Below are 25,656 nucleotides of genomic sequence, written 5' to 3' on the forward strand. Positions count from 1 at the left end.
ATTGGGTGGGGGAAAGAGTTGGGGTGGGAGACACTATGGAGGGTCAGTGTGGACTTGTCGGGCCGAAGGGCCTGTTTCCACATTGTAGGGATTCTATGATTGTAAAAGAAAAGTATCTTGGAAAATCTCGTTGATCCCTTGTGTCCCTTATTGACAATGGAAGCAAAGCAGCTTGCGCTATTAATCCCAGGGATGAGGGAGAGACAGATCTAAGGGTGAGTTAAAAGCAGACTCTGGAATAAAAATGGAAAGTGCTGGAGAAACTCAGCAGATTCCAGGATGTCGGTGAAGAGAGAAGCAGAGCTAACGTTTTGAGTCAGATTAAAATGTACAGACAAGATGATGTAGGTTGAGGCAGAGCAAGTTGATGCAGTGAGTGACAAGTCACTTAACAACCAATATTCACGAAGCAGGTGGAAGCTGAGACAGAAGATGATTTAAAATGAAATCTTGAGGGGCACTCGAAGCAAATAAACTTTGAGTGTTGCCGAGGCGAAGCGGCTAATTGGGAATGTCTGAATTACTTTTGGAAAAGCAATCTGCCTCACTTCATATCGTTTTGCTAATTTGAACAGTGTTTTCTTTCTGATACTAGATCTGACTTGGAGGCTGTTCTAAATTTGATACTTCCTGTTGTAGACGCAGTATAGTTTTCAGCTGACTCGTAGCAGTTGACAGCCTGATGCTCCAGGCTAACAGCGACACGTCCCGAATGCCTTAGGAGGGCAGGAAAGGCCGAGGATTCTGGGCATCTGAGGATGAGAGAGGTAAGGAACGAAACCTCCTTAAAACCAATGCTGTTCATCAGAGCAACACTGCGCTTAAAGACTGGGGTGCTGAAGATAGAGACACTTGCCTGCCCAGGTTGGAACACAAATATTTTCCAATACCCACCCAGGAGGGATGGAGGAATTTTCATTGACCGTCCTCCAAAGGGTCATACTTAAGAAAGCTTCACATCTCTGAGGCTTCTGAAGTAAATGTCATTTGTGTGCAAGCAAATTCTGAGTCGGCTGATTTCCAATGAGATTCTGAAACCTCCGTTAGCTCTGCAAGGAATCACAGAATTCACTAAAACCAGACAACGTTTGAATGGAAATGTGTTGGCAGGCCAAACCATTCTCATTTCCCCACACATTGTATCTTGGTTGGCAGGGAACATCTCAAACCCACTGTCTTGGGAAATATCCTGTCATCTCTCGGCTACGCGCAACAGGAGTAAACCGCAGAAAAACAGTTGGCCAAACAGGAAGCCAGCTGGTGGGCATCTTACAGGAGGTCTTAGATAAGACGGATCAGTCATATCCTTCAGGTGAAAAAGAAACAGGCAGTGGTGGTGGGGTGGATAAAAGCTGCCTTAGAACATAAAGCAGAGGAAATCAGCTCTTGAGGAACAGTGGTAGCGTCCTGACCTCTGAGCCAGCAAGCCTGGGCTCAAGTCATAGAGATGTTGAGCACGAAAGCAGACCTAGCTTGTCCATGCCAACCAGATATCTGAAATCAAGTTAGTCCCATTTGCCAGCACTTGGCCCATATCCCTCCAAATCCTTTCTATTCATATACCCATCCAGATGCGTTTTAAATTACAACAACCCCCACCACTTCCTCTGGCAGCTCGTTCCATACACACACCACCCTCTGTGTGAAAGAGTTGCCCCTCAGGTCCTTTTTATATCTTTCCCCTCTCACCTTCAACCTATACCCTCTAGTTCTGGACTCCCCCACCCCAGCGAAAAGACCTTGTCTATTTAGAGTCATAGAGATGTACAGCATGGAAACAGACCCTTCGGTCCAACTCGTCCATGCTGACCAGATATCCCAAACTAATCTAGTCCCACCTGCCAGCACCCAACCCATATCCCTCCAGACCCTTCCTATTCCTATACCCATCCAAATGCCTCTTAAATGTTACAATTGTACCAGCCTCCACCACTTCCTCTGGCAGCTCATTCCATACACGTACCACCCTCTGTGTGAAAAAGTTGCCCCTTAGGTCTCTTTTATATTTTTCCCCTCTCACCCTAAACCTATGCCCCTCTAGTTCTGGACTCCCCAACCCTAGGGAAAAGACTTTGCTTATTTACCCTATCCACACCCCTCAGCCTCTGACATTCCCAGAAAAACAGCTAGGAGAAAGTGAGGACTGCGGATGCTGGAGATCAGAGTCGAGAGTGTGGTGCTGGAAAAGTACAGCAGGTCAGGCAGCATCAGAGGGGCAGGATAATCGATGTTTCGGGTATAAGCGCTTCATCAGGAATGTGCCGGGGGATTGGGAGATAAATGGGAGGGGAGTAGTGCTGGGGGGGGAAACGTAGCTGAGAATGCGATTGGTAGATGAAGGTATGGGGAAAGGTGATAGGTCGGAGAGGAGGGTAGAGCAGATAGGTGGGAAAAACGATGGACAGGTCAAGAGGTCAATCTTTGTATACATTGCATCATCCTCCGCCACTTCCACGACCTATAATAGGACCTCACCACCAGAGATAAAGTTCCCTCCCCACCCTATCAGCATTCCGGAGAGACAATTCCCTCCGCAACTCCCACTGCCCCCCTCCCACCCCACCAGCCCACAACCCAGTCCTGGCACCTTTCCTGCAGGAAGTGCAAAACCTGCGCCCACACTTCCTCCCTCACCTCTCTCAAGGCCCCAAAGGATTCTTCCACATTTGACAGAAACCTACCTGTACCTCCACACATCTCATCTACTGTATCCAATGCACCCAATGTGATCTCCTCTACAGTAGGCAGACAGGACGCCAACTCGCAGATTGTTTCAGAGAACATTACCTGCACCCACCAACTCCAGCGCCCTGCGGCTGAACACTTCAACTCCCCCTTCCACTCTGTCAAGGACATGTAGGTCCTGGGCCTCCTCCATCGCCGCTCTCTCACCACCCAACACCAGGTGGAAGAACGTCTCATATTACGTCTCGGGACCCTCCAACCACACTGGATCAATATGGATTTCACCAGTTTCCTCATTTCCCTTCCTCCCACCTTAACCCAGTCCCAAGTTCCTACACGGCACCGCCCTCTTGACCTGTGCATCTTCCTTCCCACCTATCTGGTCTACCCTCCTCTTCAAACTTTCACCTTCACCCTCACCTTCATCCACCTATCACATTCCCAGCTACCTTATCCCCAGCCCCACCTCCTTCCCATTTATCTCTCAGCAACCACCCCCCCCACCCCACGGCCCATAAGCCTCATTCCTGATGAAGCACTTAAGCCGGAAACGTCGATTCTCCTGCTCCTCAGATGCCTGCTGTGTTTTTCCAGCACCACACCCAAAGGCCCCAAAGGATCCTTCCACATTTCCAGGGAAAAAACAGCCCCAGCCTGTTCAGCCTCTCCCTGTAGCTCAAACCCTCCAACCCCAGCAACATCCTTGTAAATCTTCTCTGAACCCTTTCAAGTTTCACAACATCGTTTCTATATCTGGGAGATCGGACTTGTACACAGTATTCCAAAAGTGGCCGATATCTGCACAGATTGATCGAAATAATCCATAGATAGGGAGCAATTATAACTCTGTTGATAAGGTGAGGTTGTGAGACTGAGGGAGTCAACAAACTCTTTCTGCAAGAAAAGATGAATGCCTTAATTTCTCCCTCATAGTTGGCTTGGGTTCTATTAACAGTACATTGGATACATAATGCAAGGATGTTTGAACAGATTTAGCTGGGTGGTGACTGGTTGGCTCCTGTCTGGAAGATTCTAGCTTTACAGTTCATTTACAGATAGGGCCAGAGTGAAGGGCAGATTTCACTCCAATCGATATGAGAAATGAATGCTGGGGAAATCACAGGAAGACAAATGAGTGTGCTGATACGATGGGAGCATTAACATGACAAGTACAGCAACAAGTGTGAGATAGCACACCTTGGTCAAAAACAGTGGCCGTTACCTCGGATTCAGGGAGCTGAGAGAGATCGGAAAAGGCAGAGTTAGGGAGTGCTGCCAGTGAGACCCGATTAAAAAAAAAGAGGTTGGAACTTCAGACGAAACAGACACGAATAAAGATTAAAAGAAAAGTTAAGAGAATCACAGACAGTCCAGCAAGGTTGGATGTTAAATCAGAGCTTAAAAATATGTTGCTGGAAAAGCGCAGCAGGTCAGGCAGCATCAAAGGAACAGGAGAATCGACATTTTGGGCATAAGCCCTTCAGGAATGCCCGAAACGTCGATTCTCCTGCTCCTTTGATGCTGCCTGACCTGCTACGCTTTTCCAGCAACACATTTTTAAGCTCTGATCTCCAGCATCTGCAGTCCTCACTTTCTCCTGGATGTTAAATAAGGCCTGCGGATTTGCCCTTGGCGTCCTGGGCGGAAGGGCGGTAGGGAGATGGTGACAGAGAAAGACGGGGAAACTGCAAAGGGGCAGGGAGCCTCAGCAAACATTGCTCCCATCAGCAGCACCAACGGGGAGGAGAGGTGATTCAGTGGTTAGCACCGCTGCCTCCCAGTGCTGTGAACCTGAGGTTCAGATCCCCCCTCGAGTGACTGTCTGTGGGGAGCTTGCACGTCCCTCTCTGTGTCTGCGTGGGTTTGCTCCCACAGTCTAAAGAAGCGCAGGTTGGGGGATTGACTGGGCTCGATTGCCCTGGAATGGTCAGGCTGGGTGGATTCGCCATGGTAAAAATGCTGGGATCGAGGGTTGGTGTGGGATGGGCTGAATGGCCTCTTGGTGCCTTGTAGGGATTCTCTGACTCATTCGACCGACCGTGTCTGGGTCAGAGATTTGAATGTGACACCCAGAAACAACAAAAATAAACCCCCTTGCCGCGGGCGGCACGGTGGCACAGTGGTTAGCACAGCTGCCTCACAGCGCCAGAGACCCAGGTTCAATTCCCGCCTCGGGCGACTGTGTGGAGTTTGCACATTCTCCCCGTGTCTGCGTGGGTTTCCTCCGGGTGCTCCGGTTTCCTCCCACAGTCCAAAGATGTGCGGGTCAGGTGAATTGGCCATGCTAAATTGCCCGTAGTGTTAGGTAAGGGGTAAATGTAGGGGTATGGGTGGGTTGCGCTTCGGTGTGGACTTGTTGGGCCGAAGGGCCTGTTTCCACACTGTAAGTAATCTAATCTAATCTTTCATGTAAAACAGCCATCACGTCTTGTTGCTCATCCCTAACTGCCCCTTTGAACTGAGTGTCTTGGTCAGACTGCTCAGAGAAAGGTCAGGTATCAGCCGTATTCTTGTGGGACTGGAGTCACGTGCAAATCCAGCCGGGTTAAAGACTGCAGATTTCTTGCCCTATTAGTGAACCAGACGGGTATGTTTTGTCACGACAATTGAAGATGCTCTCCATCACTGCTCCTAGCTTTCATTTCTCGACTTCAATCATCAAATTGAAATTCTATGAGCTGCTTCAGTACGATTTCAACTTGCGTCCCTCAAACGTCAATGACATTCTTACCAAACTTGGCATAATGTCACCGTCGGACCTACTGGTCACTCGCCAACTGCCTCGAGTCCATTAATAACCTGAAATACTGCCTCAAAACATTTCCCCATCATTGACAGACACAGAGATGTACAGCATAGAATCAGACCCTTCGGTCCAACCCATCCATGCCAACCAGACATCCCAACCCAATCTCGTCCCACCAGCCAGCACCCGGCCCACATCCCTCCAAACCTGTCCCATTCATATCCCCATCTAGATGCCTCTTAAATGTTGCAATTGTACCAGCCTCCACCACTTCCTCTGGCAGCTCATTCCTGAGGGACAAGTTGTTCCTCAGTTCGTCTCCTGCTCGGGCAGGGTGGAACCATTTGCAATTCTCCAGTCCACAAGCACTGTACTTTCATGGGCATTAGATGATGGTGATCAGATCGTTTGTTATATCCAAATCTGCCTCAACCAGTCACTCAGAAAGCAAGTTAAATGCATTCTTTGTTTGCTTAGTCATTTATTTTCCACACATTGACTAGTTAATGATGCATTTGAACACTGGAGGTTACAGGGTGACTGGGTAAAGGCAGCCTATTTGAGGCTGTGTGTATTGGTATGTGAGTCTGTGTTAGTGCGTGAGCCTATGTATGTGTGTGTGAAAATCTGTTTGTGAATATGTGTGTGTATGAAAATGAGTGTGTGTGAATCTGTGTGAGAGTTTGTCTGCATGTGAATCTGAGTGTGGGTGGTGGGTGAGAAAGTATGTGTGTGTGAGAGTGTGTCTGTGAGAGAGTGTATGTGTGTTTGTGAGTTGTGTGTGTGTGTGTGTGAGAGAGAGAGTATATATGTGTGAGTATGTGTGTGTGGGAGAGTATGTGTATGTGAGAATCGATGTGTGTGAGAGTATGGGTGTGTGTGACAATGTGTGTGTGAGAGATAGAGTATGTATGTGAGAGAGAGTATGGGTGTGCGAGAATCTGTGTGTGTGAGAATCTGTGAGAGTGTGAGAGTCTGTGTGTGTGGGAGAGTATGTGTGTGGGAGAGTATATGTGCGTGTGAGTTTGTGTGTATGTGAGAGCATATATGTTGTGACTGCGTGTGTGAGAGAGTATGTGTGTGTGAGAATCTATGTAGGAATCTGTGTGTGTGTGAGTCTCTGTTGGGGGGGGGAGAGAATGTGTGTGTGAGAATCTGTGTATGAGAATCTTGTGTGGGAATCTGTGTGTGAGAGTCTGTGTGTGGGGGAGAGAATGTGCGTGTGAGAATCTGTGTGTGCGAGAGCATGGGTGTGTTAGAGTATGTGTGTGTGAGAGGGTATGTGTGTGTGAAAATCTGTGTGCGTGAAAGAGTGTGTGTTAGAGTCTGTATGTGTGTGGGGGGGGAGAATATGCTTGTGTGAGAATCTGCGTGTGTGTGAGAGTCTGTGTGTGTGAGGGAGAGAATGTGTGTGTGAGAGTCTGTGTGTGGGGGGGGAGAGAATGTGTGTGAGAATCTGTGTGTGGGAATCTGTGTGTGTGAGAGTCTGTGTGTGTGAGAGAGTATGTGTGCGAGAATCTGTGTGTGGGAATCTGTGAGTGTGAGAGTCTGTGTGTTTGTGGGAGAATATGTGTGTGTGAGAATGTGTGTTTGTGTGTGTTTGAGACAGCATGTGTATGTGAGAATGTGTGTGTGTGAGAATATGTGTGTGGGAATCTGTGTGCGTGAGAGTCTGTGTGTGGGGGGGGAGAGAATGTGTGTGTGAGAATCTGTGTGCGAGAGCATGGGTGTGTTAGACAATGTGTGTGCGTGTGTGTGTGTGTGTGTGAAAGTATGTGTGTGTGAGAATGTGTATGTGTGAGAGAATGTGCGTGTGTGTGTGCGAGAGTGTGTGTGTGTGAGAATGTGTGTGTGTGTGTGTGTGTGTGCGTGTGAGAGTGTGTGTGTGAGAATCCATGTGTGTGGGAGAGCATGTGTGTGTGAGAATGTATGTGTGTGCAAGAGTCTGTGTGTGAGAGAATCTGTGTGTGAGAGAGCATGTGTCTGTGCGAGTATGTGTGTGTGAGAACGTGTGTGTGAGAGAGCATGTGTGTGTGTGAGAATGTGTGTGTGAGAGAGCATGTGTGTGTGACAATGTGTGTGTGAGAGAGCATGTGTGTGTGAAAGAATGTGTGTGAGAGAGCATGTGTGTGTGTGAGAATGTGCGTGTATGAATGTGCCTGTGAGAGAGCATGTGTGTGTGCGAGTGTGTGTGTGTAAGAATCTGCATGTGTGTGTGTACCTATGGAGATAAGAGTGTGTCTGTGTGCGAGACCATGTGAGTGGGTGTACCTGTGTGCGTTATATACATAAGTGTGTGTGTGTGCGAGAATATGTGTGCGTGTGTGTTTGTGTGTGTGAGTGTGTGTGTGAGTATGTGTTTGTGTGTGTGCAAACATGTGAGTCTGTTTGTGTGTCCGAGTATGTGTGTGTGTGTGAGTATGTCAGTGTATTTCCTTTACCATGTTTGCTGTCTCCAAATCATTACCCCTCACTTCTTGAAATTGAATTCCATTTTTCAGCTCAGTTCATCAATACCTTCCTACTATTCCCAGCTACCTTCCTCAATATGAACTACCCAGCCACCACTGTATCTACTGTAATGATCTTAATCTTGCCCCTTCATATAAGCTCAAAGCATTGGTATCTACAACAGAGGAAGCAACTGCACCTTAACTGAACCCATTGAAAGTCATGTCCAGTTCGACATTGGTTGTAACCCTGTATTAACCTACATCTGAACAAATCTAGCATTTGCTCTTGCCTCTGGATTCCATGGGATGCCCTAGTGTTAGGTGCATTAGTCAGAGGAAAAGTAGGTCTGGGTGGGTTACTCTTCCGAGGGTCAGTGTGGACTTGTTGGGCCGAAGGGCCTGTTTCCACACTGCAGGGAATCTAATCTAATCTAACTTTCTCAGAGGATTAGCAAATATCCTTCAACCTTGGCTCCAACAAACTGAATAGAAGAACACGTGAAACAGCAGCAAGAGTGGGCCATTCAGCCCCTCCAATAATTTCCTCTGATTGCAGTCTGAACTCTGTTCGCTCGTCAACCATAACGTGGTCTAACTTTGCGCCGATTATATGACGGGAACAGAATTTTGTAGACGGGTGACATTTGAAGAGCAGAAATCATTTCTATCTCAGCCTTAAATGGGAAACGTGCCTATGTTCTACATCTGCCCCTTGCCAGAAACTCTCAGCATCTCCCTCAATAAACCCACTCAGAACCTTAGCATCGCTTTAAATGACCCTTCGGCCCATTGTGTCTGTGCTAGTCAAAAACCGAACCATTCTCATCCCATTTCCCGGCACTTGGCCTCGTCTTCTGTCCTACCATCTAACTAGTTCTTAAATGTCTTGAGGGAGTGCATGACAGATACCACCTCTGGATGCTTGGCTTTCTTTAATCAAATCCCATCTAAAGCTCCCTTAAATCTGTGCCCCCTGGTTATCGACCCGTCTACTGACGGGAATAGTTTCTCCCCACCTGCCCCTCACTACCTCAAATCAGATCCCTTCTCTGTTCTGTAAGGCCATCTTATAATAGGCTTGTGACATCATCTTAGGAAGGACATATTGGCCGAGGAGGGAGCACAACGTAGATCGACTAGAATGATAACTGGACTTTGGGTGCAATGTTATGATTCTTCACAGTGTGGAAAACAGGCCATTTTGACCCAACCAATCCACACTGACCCTCCAAAGCCTCAGCCACTCGGACCCATTTCCCTCTGACGACTGAATCGAACACTCTGGGCAATTTAGCACGGCCAATCCACTCTGACCTGCACATCTTTGGAGTGTGGGAGGAAACCGGAGCCCCCAGAGGGAACCCACGCAGACACGGGGAGAAACTCCGCACAGACAGTTGCCCGAGGCTGCAACCGGACCCGGGTCCTTGGAGGTGTGAGGCAGCCGTGCTAACCACTGAGCCACCGGGCTGCCCCAGAAAGGAGCTATAGGGGAAACTATCTCCAAGTCTGGCCTATTTTCTCCCGCATTTAGAAGATTAAAGGTAATTTGATCGAAATCTTCAACAGGAAAAAAACAAGGTAAATAAAAGATAAACTGTTTGCACTGCTGGGGATGCTAGTACCAGGGCACATAGTCTGAGAATTAGGGCTAGACCTCTCAGGAGAGATGTTAGGAAGCACTTTGACACACTCAAAGGTTGCTCGAGGTTTGGAACTCTCCTCCCAGCGGGTGCTGGATGAGTTGCCCACTTTGAATCTCAGATAGATCACGTTCTGTTCAGCAAAGTTATTCAGGGATTTGGGTCCAAAAGACCATAAGACATAGGAGTGGAAGTAAGGCCATTCGGCCCATCGAGTCCACTCCGCCATTCAATCATGGCTGACGGGCATTTCAACATTGGCCGAGGAGGGAGCACAACATCAAAAACAAGTGGAATCGATTGAGGAAACAGATCAGCTAGGATCGCACTGAATGGTGGAACAGCATCGAGGGGCTGAATGGCCTTCTGCTGTTCTGAAGGGTACAGCTGAAGCTGGCGATTTATCCAGTTTTAAACCCCAACGTATTTCCTACGTTGACCCTCGTGAGTACAATGTCCACATCAGTCCATACCTTTTCAGAAAATCTAAGTGCACTCAACTTGTTAAACTCTGAGCCCATGGATTTCCGCTCCACAAATCTGGGTCTCTGGCCTCTTTCTTTCTTTATCCTCCAGGCGTAAATTTTTAAAATGGATTTATTTTGAAACATTGCAATCACGGCTACCTCACAGTGCCAGGGACCCGGGTTCGATTCCAGCCTTGGGGGCGAGTATCTGTGTGGAGTTTGCATATTCTCCCCGTGTCTGCGTGGGGTTTCCCTCCCACAATCCAAAGACATGCAGGTTAAGGTGGATTGGCCATGCTGAATTATCCCATGGTATCCAATGACGTGCAGGCTGGGGTGGATTTGCCATGGGAAAAGCAGGGATACCGGGATAGGGCAGAGCGGGAGGGGAGGTGTGGTGTGAGTCTGGGATGGGATGCCCCTCCGAGGTTGGGCATGTGGACTCGAGGGGCCAAATGGCCTGCTTCCACTCTACACATTGAAACATCTGCTATTGCTTTATTGCACGTCCCGAACTGCCCCTCGAGAAAGTGGTGGCTAGCTGTTTTCCCGAACCATGCTGACCCACAATATCCTTTAGGGATATTGACCAGGTGACAGCGAAGGAAAAACGCTATAAGTCCAGGGCAGGATGGTGTACGTTCAGGAGATGGTGTTCCCATATATCCACTGCTTTTCCTTTCTGGGTGGAAGTGGGTGTGGGTTTGCAAGGTGTTGACCCTGGAGCCCTTGATGAATTTCCACAGTGCATCTTGGAGACAGTACACTCTGCTGCTACTCAGCACCAGTGGGAAAAGGATGAGTGATTGTGGGCGACGTGCCAATGAAGCGGGCTGCTTTGTCCCAGGCGGTGTCGAGATTCCTGAGTGCTGTTGGGGCTGTATTCCATCGCACTCCTGACTTGTGCCTTGTCGAGGATGATCAGGCTTTGGGAAGTCAGGAGGTGAGTTTCTTGCTGCAGTATTCCCAGCCTCTGACCTGTTCGTGCAGCCACACTGTTTATATGGCAAGTCCAGATCAGCTTCTGATCAATAGTAACCCCAAGGATGTTAATAGTGGGAGAGTGAGGGACGGCTAATGCCGTTGAATATCAAGAGATAGATTCTCTCTTGTTGTTAGGAAAAAGTGAGGACCACAGATGCTGGAGATGAGAGTCCATAAGACATAAGACACAGGAGAGGAAGTAAGGCCATTCAGCCCATTGGATTCACTCTGCCATTTAAACATGGCTGATGGGCATTTCAACTCCACTTCCTCATAGCCTCTCTGTAGCCATGGTGGCTCAGTGGTTAGCACTGCTGCCTCACAGCAGCAAGGTCCCAGGTTCGATTCCAGCCTCGGGCAACTGTCTGTATGGAGTTTGCACATTTTCCCCATGTCTGCGTGGGTTTCCTCCAGGTACTCCAGTTTCCTTCCACAGTCCAAAAGTGTTAGGCTAAATTGCCCAAAATGTTAGCTGTGTTCGTCAGAGGGAAATGGGTCTAGGTGGGTTACTCTTCAAAGGGTTGGTGTAGACTTGATGGGCCGAAGGGCCTATTTCCACATGGTATGGAATCTAATCTAAGCCATTATTTCCTTGCAAGATCACGAATTGATCAATCTCTGCCTTGAAGACATTTAACATCCCGGCCTCCACTGAGCTCTGTGGCAGTGAATTCCACAGGCTCACCACTCTCTGGCTGAAGAAATGTCTCCTCATTTCCATTCTAAATGGACCCCCTCTAATTCTAAGGCTGTGCCCACGGTCTCTCTGCCTAACGGAAATAATTTCCCAGCATCCACCCTTTCTAGGCCAGGCATTGTATGTTGAGCCGACGATTCCAGGGATCATCCGTGTGAATCTCCCCTGGACACGGTCCAGTGCCAGTATGTCCTTCCTGAGGTGTGGGGCCCAAAACTGAACACAGTATTCCAAATGGGGCCGAACTAGAGCTTTACAAAGTCTCAATAGCACATCGCTGCTTTTACATTCCAACCCTCTTGAGATAAATGACAACATTACATTTGCTTTCTTAACCATGGACTCAACCTGCAAGTTAACCTTTAGAGATTCCTGGAATCCTAGACCACCACTCCCAGATCCCTTTGTACTTTGGCTTTATGAATTTTCTCACCGTTTACAAAATAGTCCATGTCTGTATTCTATTTTTCCAAGTGCAAGACCTCACATTTGCTCACGTTGAATTTCATCAGCCGTTTCCTGGACCATCCTCCTAAACTGTCTCAATCTTTCTGCAGCCTCCCCACCTCCTCAGCACTACCTGCCTGTCCACCAACTTTGTATCATCGGTGAACTTCATCAGAATGCCCCCAGTCCCTTCATCCAGATCATTAATATATAAAGTGAACAGCTGCAGCCCCAACACTGAACCCTGCGGGACACCGCTTGTCACTGGCTGCCATTCCAAAAAAGAGCCTTTTATCCCAACTCTCTGCCTTCTGTCAGACAGCCAATCCTCAATCCATGTCAGTAGCTCACCTCGAACACCATGGGCCATTTGGAAGTCTAGATAGATAACATCCACTGGGTTTCCCTGGTCTAACCTACTTGTTACCTCTTCAAAGAATTCTAACAGGTTTGTCAGGCACGACCTGCCCTGACTAAATCCATGCTGACTTGTTCTAATCTGACCCTGCACTTTCAAGAATTTAGAAATCTCATCCTTAACGATGGATTCTAGAATTTATACCTACAGCCGAGGTTAGGCTAATCATCTCTTGTCTTGATCCTTTCTTGAACAAGGGGGTTACAACAGTGATTTTCCAATCATCTGGGACTTTCCCTGACTCCTGTGATTTCTGAAAGTTCACAACCAACACCTCCACTATTTCCTCAGCCACTCCCTCAGGAGTCTAGGATGTAGCCCATCGAGGCCAGGAGATCTATCAATCTTTAGACCTTTTAGCTTTTCTAATACTTTCTCTTTTGTAATGGTTACTACACTTAACTTTCCCCCCAGCTCTCCTTAATTGTTGGGATATTACTCATGTCTTCCACTGTGAAGACTGACACAAAGTACTTAAGTTCTTCAGTTATTTCCTTATCTCCCATCATTAGCCTTCCAGCATCAACTTGAAGTGGCCCAATGTAGTGGGCGGCATGGTGGCACAGTGGTTAGCACTGCTGCCTCACAGCGCCTGAGACGTGGGTTCAATTCCCGACTCAGGCGACTGACTGTGGAGTTTGCACGTTCTCCCTGTGTCTGCGTGGGTTTCCTCCGGGTGCTCTGGTTTCCTCCCACAGTCCAAAGATGTGCGGGTCAGGTGAATTGGCCATGCTAAATTGCCTGTAGTGTTAGGTAAGGGGTAAATGTAGGGGTATGGGTGGGTTGTGCTTCGGTGGGTCAGTGTGGACTTGTGGGGCCAAAGGGCCTGTTTCCACACTGTAAGTAATCTAATCTAATCAATGTCTACTTTTGCCTCTCGTTTGTTTCTTATGTATTGAAAGAAACATTTACTATCATTTCTAATACTACTGGCTCACCTACCTTCATATCTGATTCTCCTTCCTTATTTCTCTCTTTGTCTTTGTAGTCTTCCCAATCTTCTGATTTCCCAGTGCTCTGGGCCACTGTATCGACTCTCTCTTTTTTTCTTAGATACATTTCCTGACTTCCTTAGTTAGCCATGGCTGTCTAATCCCTCCCTGGATAATCTTTCTTTTCCTTGGGATGAACCTCTGTACTGTGTCCTCATTTACACCCAGAAACCCCTGCCATTGTTGCTCTACTGTCTTCCCCACTAGGCTCTTTCATCAGTTCCTCAATCATGCCTCTGTAATTATCTTTATTTAACTATAACACCATTACATCTGATTTTGCCTTCTCTCTTTCAAACTGCAGACTGAACTCTACCATATTATGTTCGCGGCCTCCTAAGTGTTCCCTTACTTTAAGATCTTTTATAAAGTCTGGCTCATTACATAGCACTAAGTCCAGAATAGCATGCTCCCTTGTGGGCTCCATCGCAGGCTGCTCCAAAAAACCACCATGTAAGCATTCCATGAATTCCCTTTCTTTGGATCCACCGGCAACATTATTCACCCAGTCCACCAGCACATTGAAGCCCCCCTGATCACATGACCTTACCTTTCTGAAATGCCTTATTTCCGGGTACATCCTGCACTCCTGGTCCTGACCATTGTTCGGAGGTCGGGGTGTAACTCCCATTATGGCTATTCTTCCTTTGTGGTTCCTCAACTCCACCCACATAGATTCTACTCCATCTGGCCCTATGTCATTCAGTGCCTTAGATGTAATTGCATTCTTAAGTAACAAGGTAACCCCTCCCCCTCTGCCCACCTCCCTGTCTTTTCGATAATCCTTGGATGTTTAACTGCCAGTCCTGAACCGCCTGCAATCACGTCTCTGTGATGACCACCACATCATCATCATTTACAATGATTTAGATTAGACTCCCTCACAGTGCGGAAACAGGCCCTTCAGCCCATCAAGTCCACACTGACCCTCCGAAGAGTAACCCAGACCCGCCTCCCCTCTGACTAATACACCTAACACGATGTGCAATTTAGCCTGGCCAATTCACCTACCTGTACATTTTTGGACTGTGGGAGGAAACCCACACAGACACAGGGAGAATGTGCACACACCACACAGACAGTCGCTCGAGGTGGGAATCGAACCTGGTACCCTGGTGCTGTGAGGCAGCAATGCTAACCACGATGCCAGCAATGCCATTAATTCATCTACTTTGTTACGAATACTATGAACTTTCAGTTAAAGTGCCTTCATGCTAACTTTCTTATCAGTATTAGAGATATTGGAAATCATAAGATGTCCTGAGTTATCCTTCCTTTTCTGCTGTATTCCTAGTCTGCCTTGAGTTTAAACTCACCTGCACACGTGCTAGCCTGCTGGTTATCTTTCCAGTTAACTCCAGCTCCCTGTTGCTTTCACTTTCCCTTCCCCCTGACTCAGAAGTTTCAAGTCCTACTGCCCACCCTGTTTATCCTGTTCTCTGGAACACTGGTTCCAGATTGGTTCAGCTGGAGACCGTCCCAACGGTACGGATCCCTCCGGTTCCAAAACTGATGCCAATGCCCCATGAAATGGAATCCCTTTTTCCCACACCAATCCCTAAGCCACACGTTTACTTCCTTAACTTTCTTATCCCTGTACCAATTAGCCCGTGGCTCAGGCAGTAATCCAGATGTTATGACCCTTGAGGACCTGTGCTTCAATTTCCTTCCTAGTGCTCGATAATCCCCAAACAGGTCCTCCACCCTAGCCTTGGTTATGTTTTTAGTGCCAACGTGGACCACAACAACTGGACCCTCCCCCTCCTGCTCCAATATCCTTTCAAGCCGGTCGGAGATGTCCTGGCACCCTGGCACCGGGCAGGCAACACACCATGCGAGACTCCTGTTCTGGCTCGCAAAGGATACTATCTGTCCCCCTAATTATAGAATCCCCTATAACCACTACTTGTCTATTAGCTCCCCCCTCCTGAATGGCCTTCTGCACCATGGTGCCTTGGTCAATTGGCTCATCCTGCCCAAAGCCCTTTTCCTCATCTGAACAGGGAGCAAGAATCTCATACCTGTTGGACAAGGTCAAGGGCTGGGGCTCCTCCACTCCTGAACTCAGAATCCCGCCACCTCCCTCACTTACAGTCACACTCTGATGTCCCTCATCACTCACTGAATGTGAATTACTTAATCTGCCGGGTGTGACTGCCTCCTGAAACAAAGCGTCCAGGTAACTCTCCCCCTCCCGGATGTGTTACAGTGTTTGAAGCTCAGATTCCAGATCATCAACTCTGATCCGGAGTTCTTCCAGCAACCAACACTTGCTGCAGATGTGGTCACTGCCGTTCACAATGGGATCAGTCAGCTCCCACATCATACAACTACAGCACATCACCTTGTCCAGCCAGCTCTGCCTAGTTAGTTAACTTTTGCAATTTATGTATTAAATAATTTCTCGTGCTTCCCTGCTACGCTCTTATTCAATTAACCAATTAAACTTTTAATCAATCACAAGGTACACAAGAAATATAAATTGAAAAGCCTCACCTTAACAACACACAAGAGTCCTTCTTGGTTAGAGCTCCCACTCACTCTTCCTGCTGCTGGAACAGGAGTGGAGGGCTCCACTGGTCGAGGTAAATTATTTTGAAACCTTGAAGAGGTGATTCGTCTTCCCTGTAGGCCCCTGATCAATGCTCCCACTCTTCCCGCTGTGAGTCTGTGGACTCTTATTGAGGTTAGAGGAGCAGAGTGGGTGGAAGGCCCAACTGTGTAGGGCCTGAGGCCTACTTAAATAGCAATCCCAACAGCCTCTCTGCTCTGACCTCACTTCCGCCCAGCTCCCACCGCTATCTGCTGGAAAAGCACAGCAGGCCAGGCAGCATCCGAGGAGCAGGAGAATCGACGCGTTTCCGGATGAAGGGATTTTGCTCGAAATGTCGATCCTCCTGTTCCTTGGATGCTGCCTGCTTTACCAGCAGCACACTCCCTCTCTCGTTATTGCCTGGCACTTGCGTTGTGCAAATGTTACTTGCCAGTCTTCATCTAATATGATTCATTTGGACATGGACTGCTCTAGTATCCGAGCACTCCCGGGTGCTGTTTTTGTATGACCTCCCCTGCGTAAATGAACTGCTCAGTGGTTTCCTCCCCTCACTCTCGCGGACCGCTTGGGAGTCTGTAACACTCTCATTGCCTTAGCAGTCTGATTGCCCCTGGTTCTGCAGCTCGACGTGCCTGACCTCATTTGGGGACATTTTCAACTTTTGCAGAAAGGTTTTGCTGCACAGAAAGGGACCATTCAGCCCCTCATATCTGAATAAACTACTGAATTGAATTGAATTGAGTTTATTGTCACGTGTACACAGTGAAAAGCTTTGTCTTGTGAGCAATACAGGCCCATCACAGAGTTAAGTAGCATAGATAAGTAAATAATAGGTAAACAGCGGCAAAAACAAAAACACAGGTACTGGCAAATGGTAAGAGTTTGTGAGTCCATTCAGTATTCTAACAACAGTAGGCTAGAAACTGTTGTGAAACTGGCTGGTGCGTGTGTTCAGGCTTCTGTACCTTCTCCCCGATGGTAGAGGTTGTAGAAAAACATTGCCAGGGTGGGATGGATCTTTGAGAATGCTGGCGGCCTTTCCTTGACAGTGGGCCTGGTAGATGGATTCTATAGACGGGAGGTTGGCCTTTGTGATTGTCTGGGCCGAGTTCACCACTCTCTGTAACTGTCTCCGATCTTGAATGGTACAGTTGCTATCCCAGGTAGTGATACATCCAGACAGAATGCTCTCAATGGCGCACCTATAAAAGTTGGCGAGGGTATTCACCATCATGCCAAATGTCCTCAGCTGCCTGAGGAAGAAGAGACATTGTTGGGCCATGTAACCAGTGCGTCCACATGAAGAGTCCAAGAAAGCTTGTTGAGGATGACCATTCCCAGGAGCTTGATACTCTCCATTTGTCCTATCTCTCTGCTGTTAATGTGAAGGAGGAGCATGTGTAACATCCCACCGAAAGTCAATAATGAGTTCCTTGGTTTTGCCGGCATTGAGAGCTAGGTTGTTCTCAGTGCACCATTTGTCCAGGTCTTCCACCTCCCGTCTGTAGTCTGTTTCATCGCCATCTGAGATTGGACCGACTATGGTGGTGTCATCAGCGAACTTGTAAATGGCGTTGGTCTGGTATTTGCCGACGCAGTCATGGGTAGGGGGGCTGAGTACACACCCCTGGGGGGCTCCAGTGTTGAGTGTGAGTGAGGATGAAATATTGTCCCCAATCCTCACTGATGGTGGCCTATGGGTCAGGAAACTGAGAGTCCAGTTAGGAGTGGGGCTTAGTCCAAGATCACTAAGTTTAGTAATCAGTCTCAAGGGGATAATAGTGTTGAAGGCTGAACTGCAGTCAATGAGTAGAATTATTACGTAGCTGTTCTTGGTCTCAAGATGTTCTAGGGAGGAGTGAAGGGGCAAGTGATATGGCATCTGACTGTTGGTCCGATAGGCAATTTGGAGTGGGTCAAGGGTAGTGGGGAGGCAAGACCAGCCTAGCCCTCAAATCTCATCCCAGTCTCCAGCACATGAGCACGAACCCTGCAGGGCCCTGCAGGGCCCTCCAGTGCTCCAAGGGCCAGTTCAGGTTCCTTTTCATATGTGTTCATGGCTCCTGTCTCAACCATCGACACCTTCCAATATATGGCCCATCATCAGAGCAGGAACTCTCCCTTCAGCTGTGAACGGCACTCCCTCAGTCCCCCATAACTGTTGTGACACCGGCCTGACAACAGTCTGGGGGGCCTGAATATGTGTGCAGTTTGAACAGCACACAGGGCTGGAGGCAATACTGGATAAGCGATGCACACACCGAAACGTAGCCCAGGTTTCCAAAGGTGCATTGAAGAAAGAAAAATGGATCAATAACCTTCAGCAACTGCCACTGACCCCACAGCATTGACACAACATCCATGTACACTTAAAACCAAGCACTTCACAATGAACCCACATTCATTTCCAAGTGAGACATTAGTCTATAGCCACTGATTGAGAGGTATTGTGAGATGATTAAACTGCCCACTTCAATCTTACCTGGGAACATGAGACAATAACCAACATGGTCAGTCACTCAGTGTTTAGCACAACCACTCACTGAGTAACCAGTACATCCAGTGTCTGATGTACCAGTATATCCAGCCACTGAGTAACCAGTATAACTTGTCACTAAGTAACCAGCACAACCAGACACTGAGAAACCAGTACAACCACTCACTGAGTAACCAGTATATCCAGCCACTGCGGAACCAGTATATCCAGCCACTGAGGAATCAGTATATCTTGTCACTGAGAATCCAGTACAACCACTCAGTGAGTAATCAGTACAACCACTCACTGAGGTACAGGTATATCCAGCCACTGAGTAACAAGAACAATGTGCAATTGAGTAACTAGTACAAAACATCACTGAGAAACTATTGCAATGTGTTACTCAGCACAACTCCTTACTGAGTAACTAGCACAACCAATCACAGAGAAAGCATTACAACCAGATACTGAGTAACCAGTACAATCAGTCGCTGAGAAACAATACAACCCCGTTACTGAGTAACCAGTACAGTCCGTCACTGAGAAACCAGTACAATCCCGTTACTGAGTAACCAGTGAAGCCTGTCATTGAGTAACCAGTACAACCAGCCAGATTGTAACCAGTATAACCCATCACTAAATAAGCAGTATAACTATTCAGAATAACCAGTGTCGCCATGACTGAGCAGGTTAGACTGGTTCCTGGTTTGAAATCTGCTTTATTTGATTCAATCTTTGTCACACTGTATTCCATTGGAAGGAGTAGTGGTGTCCCACTAGGTTGTGAACGTGGAGATATTGTCAGTACCAACGGGGCAGGGGCAGACATACGGAATAATCCCACCGCCTCAGTAGTTACAGTTGAAAAGGTCGGTAATTTGCTGAAGAAAATGAGCAGTGAGTGGAGTGGTGACAGGGACTGGATACAATTAACATAACGCAAACAAGGAAGGGACTGGAATGCCCAGGAGATGAGGGCGTTAAAGGAAGCAATTTGCTGACATCCTAATTATAATCTTAGAGAATATCTCCGCTACAACGGCCATCACTCCAGGCTGGAAAACTGCTCCCTTTGAGCAGGGTGAGAGAGAAACACAGGGGATGACAGACCAATGAGCCCACTAGTAACTGCTGGAGTCTGCAATGAAGTGTGAAGTAGTTAGTTTTCAGCTAACTGGGGAAGAGCCAGCATTGACGCCAAATGGTGCTCGACAAAACTCATGGAAGTTAGGGAAGTGATGCACAATATGGTGGTCAGGGCAATGGTTATTGCTGTTGCTGACTTGTGGAAAGCATTTTGATACAGTCACACATTAGAAACTGTCAACTAAGCTGGGCTTCAGTCCAGGGTGCTGCACTTTGGTACAGTAAATATAAGGCAAAAGTTTACAGGCCGTTCTGCTGCAGTATGCGTTTCATCAGCACAAATTGGCTAAGATGCAATTGAAGAATTGTGGATGTTGCTTGGATATCGCAAACTTTCTACTGCACGGGAATCATGATTTTCTATAGTATGAGGGTGCCGTTTCTCTGTTGTGTGATAGCAGAACAAGCTGTGCAGTTAATGGTAGGATCCTGGACAGCACTGATGCAGAGAGGGATCTTGGCGTTCAAATCTACAGCTTCCTGAAAGTGGCCACACAGGTAGAGAGGGTGGTAAAGAAGGCATATGGCATGTTTACCATGCTTACCTGCACGGTGGCTCAGTGGTTAGCACGGCTGCCTCACAGCACCAGGGTCCCAGGTTCAATTCCCGCCTCGGGTGACTGTCTGTGTGGAGTTTGCTCATTCTCCCTGTGTCTGCGTGGGTTTCCTCCGGGTGCTCCAGTTTCCTCCCACAGTCCAAAGATGTGCAGGTTAGGGTGAATTGACCATGCTCAATTGCCCAAAGTGTTAGTTGCATCAGTCAGAGGGAAATGGGTCTGGGTGGGTTACTCTTCAGAGTGTCAGTGTGGACTTGTTGGGCCGAAGGGCCTGTTTCTACACTGTAGGGAATCTAATCTAATCTAATTGAGTACAAGAGTCAGGATGACATGTTTCAGATTTACAAAATTTTGGTTAGGCAGTGGTGCGTTCAATTCTGGTCGCCAACTTACAGGAAGGATGTGGAGGCTTTGTCGAAGGTTTACTGGGATGCTGTCTGCGATTAGAGGGAATGAACTGTATGTAGAGAGGCGAAAACTCAAATTGTTTTCACTGGAGTGTCGGAGGCTGAGGGGAAACTTGTTAGAAATCTATAAAGTTATGAGATGCATTGACCATCAGAGCATTTTCCCCAGAGTTGAAATGTCTAAAACTAGGGGTCGTATATTTAAGGTGATGGGGGGCAAGTTCAAAGGAGAGGTGAGTGGTAAGTTGTTTACAAAGAGCGTGGTAAGAGTCTGGAACACACTACCAGGGAAGGTGGTGGAGTCAGGTATAATAGGCGTATTTAAGGGGCGTTTTGCTAAATACATGGGTATGCAAGGGATGGAGGGATACAGAGCAAGGGCAGGCAGAAGGGATTGGTTTAATTTGACGTCACGTTTGACATCACATTGTGGGCCGAAGGGCCTGTTCCTGTGCTGTACTGTTCCATGTTCTATGTTCAACTCCTAAGGAAGAAATTGAGGGGGAAATATTGACATGGTCTTGGATAATAGCACAGAAAGACACCTGCATCCAAATCTGCTGGTGACGCAATGTTCGGTCAGGCAGTGTAGATGGTGGGATAAAATTACAGAGGGATACTGACAGTGTATGGGCCTAACTGTGGCAGATGGAGTTCAAAACAAGCAAGTGTGAGATGATTGCATTTGGATCAAGGAAGGATAGATCAGGGTAATTTCTAGATGGCATGAAGTTAAATACAGTGGATGTTCAACAAGACTTGGGGGAGTTCAGATGCGTAGACGCCAATAACAGGTGCAGAAAGTAATCAAGAAAGCTAATGAAATCTTCTGATTTGGAGATGCCGGTATTGGACGGGGGTGGACAAAGTTAAAAATCCCCCCACACCAGGTTGCAGTCCAACTGGTTTAATTGGAAGCACTAGCTTTCGGAGCAACGCTCCTTCATCAGGTAATTGTGGAGTCGTTGGTGTCCTAAGATCTTATAGTCCACAACCACCTGATGTTGGAGCAGCGCTCCGAAAGCTAGTGTGCTTCCAATTAAACCAGTTGGACTATAACCTGGGTGTTGTGGGATTTTTAACTATAAAATGTTGGCCTTTTTTTTAAATTGAGAGGACTAGACTGCATGGACAGAAGTAAATCTGCAGTTATACAAAATCCTGGTTCGACCGCACTTGGAGTACTGTGACACACCTGGGCACTGCACCTTCGGAAGGAGGTATGCAGGGAGTACACTGCAGGTTTCCATCGATACGCAGACTTCCAAGGTTAAATTATGAGGACGGCTATCTCTAAATTAGGCCCGCTTTTTTTCAGAATTTAGAAGGCTTCAGGCTGATCTCGAATTCAAGTCTTCGAGATAATAGCAGGAAGAAACCAGATAGATGAAACAAAGCTATTTCCATTGGCTGGGAATCCTAGAACCAGGAGCAGAGTCTCAGAGTCAGAGCATTTAGGAGAGATGATTTGAAGAACCTCTAAACACAGTGGATGATGGACCAGCTCTCTCTCCCCAGAGAGAGACTTTTTTTTTGGTTAAGCAAAGATATTAAGGAATATTAGCCAAAGGCAGGTCACAGAGTTAGGCCACAGATCCACCATATTCTCACGGAACGGGCTGGAGGGGCTGAACCGCCTCCATTTCTTCCTACCTTCCCATGCTTTGTATGAACCCTGACAGGTATAAGTTTAAGAGTGACTAACCTTGTCATGAGAGCCGTTCGCCAGTCACCCGTTTAATGGCGGGTTCCTGTCCAATTGGGTGCAAGGGCTTGTGGGTCACCCATGATGATGGCCAGGTCAACGGGCCAATGGCAGATGTGTGCTGTGGTCCTCGTGTGGCACTGCCTCCTGGAAATGCGGCGAACTGGAGTTGGCAATGCCAATGGCCAGGTGAAGCTCCAGATGACCCTCGGAAACAACCAGGCTGAGGGCTACTTTCAAGCAGACAACTCTCCACCACGTGGCAGTTAGGGAACGTGTCCTGAATCCCGGCCTAGACAACGGACAGAACGAATTTGCACTAAATTGGATCTAACTAAATCGGCAACGGCTTTTCAAAATTCTCTCGTGTGACGCTGGCATCAAAGCTGGCCTGGCGTTTTGCACCCATCTCCAGAGACCCCCCCCCCCCCCGACCTTGAGACAGAGGGAATGAGCTGCCTTATTGAAACGCTGCAGCCCACCTGCTGTAGGTCAGCCCCCTCGGTGGCCTTCATGGACAGAATTCCGGCCAGGCGACAGTGAAGGAACGGCGATATATTTCCAAGTCAGGATGGCGAGGGGCCCGGAGGGGAACTTGCAGAGGGTGGTGTTCCTATGTATCTGCTGCCATTGTCCTTCTGGATGGGAGTGCTCATGGGTTTGGAAGGTGCTTCTGAGGATCTTTGGTGCGTTTCTGCAGTGTACTGTGTAGGTGGTACACACTGCTGCTCCTGATGGAGAGAGAGAGTGTTTGTGGATGTGATGCCAATCAAGTGGGCTGCTTTGTCCTGGATAATGTCAAGTTTCTCAACTGCTGTTGGAGCTTTACTCATCCTGACAAGCTGATCGCACTCCTGATATTGTTTTTTAAATCCCTACAGTGTGGAAACAGGCCCCGCGGCCCAACAAATTCACACCGACCCTCCGAAGAGTAACCCACCCAGACCCATTCCCCTCTTATAGTTTTCCTGTGACCAATACCCCTAACTAACACATCCCTGAACATTGTGGGCAATTTAGCATGGCCAATCCACCCTGACCTGCAGATCTTCGGAGTGTGGGAGGAAACCAGAGCACCCGGAGGGAACCCACGCAGACACGGGGAGGATGTGCAAACTCTACCACAGACAGTCGCCCGAGGCTGGAACCGAACCCGTGTCCCTGGTGCTGGGAGGCAGCAGTGCTAACCACTGAGCCACCGTGCCACATGCTCCCTTAGATGGTGTACTGGGTTTTGAGGAGTCAGGAGGTGATTTACTCACCAAGGTATACGCAGCCTCTGACCTTCTCTTGAAGCAACTGCATTTATGTGGCACATCAAGTTTAGTTTCTGGTCAGTGGTAACCCCCAGGATGTTGATCGTGTGAGATTCAGTGATGTTAATGCCCTTGAATGACACGGGGTTGAAGTTAGATTGTCTCTTATTGGTGATGGTTTTAGCCTGGTATTTGTGTGGCGTGCATGTTACTTGCCACTTACCACCCAAAACCAGGATATTATCCCGATCTTGTTGCATTTGAACATGGACTGTGTCAATACCTGAGGAGTTGTGAATAGTGCTGAACATTGTGCAGGAGGGGAACTTTACCCTATTAGAAGTAGCTGGGAGCACACAGGCCTTGCATTCGGTTAATGACTTGGATGAGGGCCATACCTTCAGAATAGCGGGGATGAATTTTGCGTGTAAGCACACATTAAAGGTTACAGTCCAACGGGCAACAGAGCAGGTCCAGGTGGAACCGGCAGAGCTGGGGTAAGCCAGAGAGAAACAGGTTTCAGGGGAGAGCAGAGGTCAGGAACATGGTAATTTAGCTGGAGATAGCACAGGTCAGACACATGGTAGTTTATCCAGAGAGAGCAGAGGCCAGGAACGTGGTAGTTTATCCGGAGTGAGCAGAGGTCAGACACATGGAAGTTTATCAGGAGGGAGAAGAGGTCAGGAACGTGGTAGGTTATCTGGAGAGAGCAGAGGTCAGGAACGTAGTCGTTTATCCGGAGGGAGCAGAGGTCAGGAACGTGGTAGTTTATAGAGATGTAGCAGAGGTCAGGAACATGGTAGTTTATCTGGAGACAGCAAAGGTCAGAAACGCGGTAGTTTATCGGGAGGGAGCAGAGGTCAGGAATGTTGTAGTTTATCCGGATGGAGCAGAGGTCAGGTACGGGTTAGTCTATCCGGAGGGAGCAGAGATCTGGAACATGGTAGTTTATCTGAAGGGAGCAGAGGTCAGGAAAGTGGTAGTTTATCCGAAGGGAGCAGAGAACAGGAACATGGTAGTTTATCCAGGGAGAGCAGAGGTCATTAACGTGATAGTTTATCCGAAGGGAGCAGAAGTCAGGAACGTTGTTGTTTACCAAGAGAGAGCAGAGGTCAGGAACGTGGTAGTTTATCCGGAGGGAGCAGAGGTTAGGAACATGGTAGTTTATCCGGAGAGGGCAGAGGTCAGGAACGTGTTAGTTTATCCGGAAGGAGCAGAGGTCAGGAACGTGGTAGTTTATCCAGAGAGAGCAGAGGTCAGGAACGTGGTAGTTTATCCGGAGGATGCAAAGGTCAGGAACGTGTTAGTTTATCCGGAGGGAGCAGAGGTCAGGAATGCGGTACTTTATCCGGAGAGGGCAGAGATCAGGAAGGTGGTAATTTAGCCGGAGTGAGCAGAGGTCAGGAAGGTGGTAATTTAGCCAGAGAGAGCAGAGGACAGGAATGTTGTAGTTTATCTGGAGAGTGCAGAGGTCAGGAACGTGGTAGTTTAACCGGAGGGAGCAAAGGTCAGGAACGTGGTAGTTAATCCGGAAGATACAAACGTCAGGAAAGTGTTAGTTTGTCCGGAGGGAGCAGTGGTCAGGAACGCGGTACTTTATCCGGAGTGAGCAGAGGTCAGGAAGGTGGTAGTTTATCCGGTGAGAGCAGAGGTCAGGAATGTTGTAGTTTCTCCGGATGGAGCAGAGGTCAGAATGTGGTAGTTTATCCGGAGAGACCAGAGGTCAGGAACGCGTTAGTTTATCTGGAAGGAGCAGTTGTCAGGAACGTGTTAGTTTATCCAGAGGGAGCAGACATAAGGAACGTGGTAGTTTTTCCGGAGAGAGCAGAGATCAGGAATGTGGTAGTTTATCCGGAGGGAGAGAGATCAAGAACATGGTAGTTTATCCGGAGGGAGCAGAGGTCAGGAACGTGGTAGTTTATCTAGAGGGAGCAGAGGTCAGGAACGAGGTAGTTTATCCGAAGAGAGCAGAGGTCAGGAACGTGGTAGTTTATCCGGAAGATGCAAAGGTCAGGAACGTGTT

The 25,656-nt window shown here is 48.0% G+C and overlaps 1 protein-coding gene across 1 annotated transcript in view; it reads left to right on the forward strand.

Moving 5' to 3' along the window:
• Nucleotides 1-674: 674 nt before the first annotated feature.
• Nucleotides 675-25,656, forward strand: part of LOC132835284 (lysophosphatidic acid receptor 6) — a 67,599-nt gene continuing 42,617 nt past the window's right edge. Inside the window, exon 1 of the mRNA XM_060854699.1 lies at nucleotides 675-767. The gene's annotated coding sequence lies outside the window, so the exon portion shown is untranslated. The remainder of the gene's footprint in view (nucleotides 768-25,656) is intronic.

This window comes from Hemiscyllium ocellatum, chromosome 44 (genome assembly GCF_020745735.1).
Source record: "Hemiscyllium ocellatum isolate sHemOce1 chromosome 44, sHemOce1.pat.X.cur, whole genome shotgun sequence".
Classification (NCBI taxonomy): Eukaryota; Metazoa; Chordata; class Chondrichthyes; order Orectolobiformes; family Hemiscylliidae; genus Hemiscyllium; species Hemiscyllium ocellatum.